The sequence below is a fragment of the Lepidochelys kempii genome, chromosome 28, assembly GCF_965140285.1.
Source record: "Lepidochelys kempii isolate rLepKem1 chromosome 28, rLepKem1.hap1, whole genome shotgun sequence".
NCBI lineage: Eukaryota > Metazoa > Chordata > Testudines > Cheloniidae > Lepidochelys > Lepidochelys kempii.
The window spans coordinates 2,834,233-2,837,988 of record NC_136407.1 but is presented as its reverse complement, the minus strand read 5'-3'; positions in this window follow the sequence as shown (position 1 = coordinate 2,837,988).

Sequence of the window (3,756 nt, the reverse complement as noted above, 5' to 3'; positions counted from 1 at the left end):
AGCCCCGCCCCCCGCCGCTCGCCCCCATTGGCCGCCGCCGGCCCCGCCCCTCTCGCCGTCCATTGGCCGTCCGGCAGCTCGGCGGCTCCCATTGGCCGGCCGGGCCCCGGGCATGCAGGCGGCCGCGTGAGGCCGCCTGGCCCCGCCCTCGAGGGGCGAGTCCCGGCCGGGCATGCAGGGCCGCGCGTGCCCCGGCCCCGCCCCCCGCCGCGGCCCATTGGCCCGCGCCCCGCCCGGCCCCGCCCCGCCGGCCGCCCATTGGCCGGCGCCTCTCTGCAGCGGCAGCTGGGGGGACACGTGCGGGCCCGGCGCACGTGGCAAGCGGCGGGCAGAAGGCGGGGGCGGGGCTAGTGAGGGGGCGGGGAGCTCGGACGCCTGGGTTCCATCCGGGGCTCTGGGTGGGGAGGAAGGGGTCTGGGAGAGCAGGGGAAGCTGCACTACCCCCGGGAGCCCCATTTCTCAGCCCCAGCTTGACTCTGTATCCACCTGGAACAGGTGGGGAAACTGAGGCCCAAGCACAGGCAGGGGGACGCCCACAGCTACAGCCTGTCACTGGCAGAGCCCCTGGGCCTTGCTTCTACCACTGACTGCCCCTGCTCTAACCACCAGCCCCCACTCCCCTCCCAGAGCGGGGGAGAGAACCCAGGAGTCCTGGCCCCCAGCCCCCCCTGTTCTAACCACCAGCCCCCACTCCCCTCCCAGAGCTGGGGAGAGAACCCAGGAGTCCTGGCGCCCCCTGCTCTAACCCACCAGCCCCCACTCCCTTCCCACAGCCCGGGAGAGAACCCAGGCGTCCTGGCTCCCAGCCCCCCCTGCTCTAACCACCAGCCTCTGCTTCCCTCCCAGAGCAGGGGAGAGAACCCAGGAGTCCTGGCTCCCTGCCCCCACTCCAACCACTAGGCCCCAGTCTCCAATCAGCGCTGTCCAGGACAATGTGTCTCAGCCACTCCTCTGGGGCAGGAGCCAGGTGAGGCTCCCCGCAGCCCCTCCCCACGGCTCATGGGGCTGCATTCAGGAATAGGTAGTCCCAGATCTGGGGCAGGCCCTGCCCCACTCCGTGGGTGTAAGGAGCCGGGGTGGGGTCTGGGGAGCTAGGTTAGGAGGCCAGAACGCCTTGTTCCGGGACATCTATTAATATCCGGAGCTGAGACAGCCCCAGGCTTTGGCTCTGTGGCACCAACCAGGCAAGCAGCAATCCGGCTCTGGCAGCTGGATGGGGCCTACGCCAGGGATCACTCCAACCCCCTGACCCTGTCTCCCTGGTGTAGCTTCAACCTTATCTCCAGTCCTGGCCCCTCCCTCAGCTGCAAATCAGGTGCAGGAACCTGAGGGACTTGGCACAGAATCCAGCGTGCGAGACGTAGAAATCATGGGGATTCGGTGCAGGGTCCAGCGTCTGTGATGCCGAAATCGGGAGGATTTGGGGCAGGGTCCAGCACGTGTGATGCTGAAATCAGGGGGATTTGGGGCAGGGTCCAGCGTGCGAGACGTAGAAATCCGGAGGATTTGGGGCAGGGTCCAGCGTGCGAGACGTAGAAATCCGGAGGATTTGGGGGCAGAATCCAGCGTGCGAGACGTAGAAATCGGGAGGATTTGGGGGCAGAATCCAGCGTGCGAGACGTAGAAATCGGGGGGATTTGGGGGCAGAATCCAGCGTGCGAGACGTAGAAATCGGAAGGATTTGGGGGCAGAATCCAGCGTGAGAGACGTAGAAATCGGGAGGATTTGGGGGCAGAATCCAGCGTGAGAGACGTAGAAATCGGGAGGATTTGGGGGCAGAATCCAGCGTGCGAGACGTAGAAATCGGGGGGATTTGGGGGCAGAATCCAGCGTGCGAGACGTAGAAATTGGAAGGATTTGGGGGCAGAATCCAGCGTGAGAGACGTAGAAATCGGGAGGATTTGGGGGCAGAATCCAGCGTGCGAGACGTAGAAATCGGGAGGATTTGGGGGCAGAATCCAGCGTGCGAGACGTAGAAATCGGGAGGATTTGGGGGCAGAATCCAGCGCGAGACACGTAGAAATCGGGGGGATTTGGGGGCAGAATTCAGCGCGAGAGACGTAGAAATCGGGAGGATTTGGGGGCAGAATCCAGCGTGCGAGACGTAGAAATCGGGAGGATTTGGGGGCAGAATCCAGCGTGCGAGATGTAGAAATCGGAAGGATTTGGGGGCAGAATCCAGCGTGCGAGACGTAGAAATCGGGAGGATTTGGGGGCAGAATTCAGCGCGAGAGACGTAGAAATCGGGGGGATTTGGGGGCAGAATTCAGTGCGAGAGACGTAGAAATCCGGAGGATTTGGGGGCAGAATCCAGCGCGAGAGACGTAGAAATCGGGGGGATTTGGGGGCAGAATTCAGTGCGAGAGACGTAGAAATCCGGAGGATTTGGGGGCAGAATCCAGCGTGCGAGACGTAGAAATCGGGAGGAGTTGGGGTAGAATCCAGCGTGCGAGACGTAGAAATCGGGGGGATTTGGGGGCAGAATCCAGGGCGAGAGACATAGAAATCGGGTGGATTTGGGTGCAGAATCCAGCGGGAGAGACGTAGAAATCGGGAGGATTTGGGGGCAGAATTCAGCGCGAGAGACGTAGAAATCGGGGGGATTTGGGGGCAGAATTCAGCGCGAGAGACGTAGAAATCGGGAGGATTTGGGGGCAGAATTCAGCGCGAGAGACGTAGAAATCGGGGGGATTTGGGGCAGAATCCAGTGCGAGAGACTTGGAAATCGGGAGGATTTGGGGTAGAATCCAGCGCGAGAGACTTAGAAATCGGGGGGATTTGGGGCAGGATCCAGCTCGTGTGGTTCTGAAATCGGGGGGGAACACCAAGGGGTACAATGAGCGACTGAAGCTGAAGGACAACGTTCCCACAAGAACAAGTGTCTAGAAACCGGCCCTGGACAAATTCAGGCTGGAGATTAGAAGGTTTCTCACCATCTGCAGGGTGATCTTCTGGGACCGTCTCCCACTGGGAATTGCAGGGGGGCAAACAGCTTAATTCGTTGTTAGAAGGAGCTGGGCAAATGGATGAGGGCCATTGTGTGGCAGGATTGCTTGGGAGGGTGGGGCTTGAGAGTCCTGGGGTGGAGGGAAACACGTTCCAATTTCGCTCTTACGTTCTGTAGATCTCAGGCTTCAGGGCGCTGGCTGGTCGCCTGCAGGGGTCAGGAAGGAATCCCCCCGACACCTGCCCAGTATATTCTGTTTGTTTTTCTCTCTCTCTTCTGGAGCATCGGGGATGGCCATGCCAGAGATGGGATGCTGGGTGGGTGGGTGGCTGGGCCAGGGATCTGAGTTGGCACCAAGAGTTGTTTCTCTCCAGTGTTTGGCTGGCCGGGCCGTTTGGTGTGCGGGGCTTGGTGGCCTGTGAGGTGAGGTACAGGAAGTCAGAGTCCCTCCCTTCTGGCCTTCAACGCTGTGACTTTATATAATCAGGGGGTCTTTGGTGGAGAATTGAGCATGACACACAGAAATCAGGGTGATTTCATGGAGAATTCAGTGGGGATTTGGTGCAGATATCAGCATGGGCGCTGGTAATCAGGGATTCTGTGCAGAATTCAGTGTGCAAAACAGAAATCGGGGGGATTTGGGTGCAGAATTCAGTAAGTGTGACTTAGAGAGCAGGAGAAACTGGTGCAGAATTCAGTATGTTTGAAACAGAAATCGGGTGTGTGATGCAGAATTCAGTGTCGGTGATGGGGAAATCGGGGAATTTGGATGCAGAATTCAGCAGGAAAGACAAGGCAAGGGGAACAGG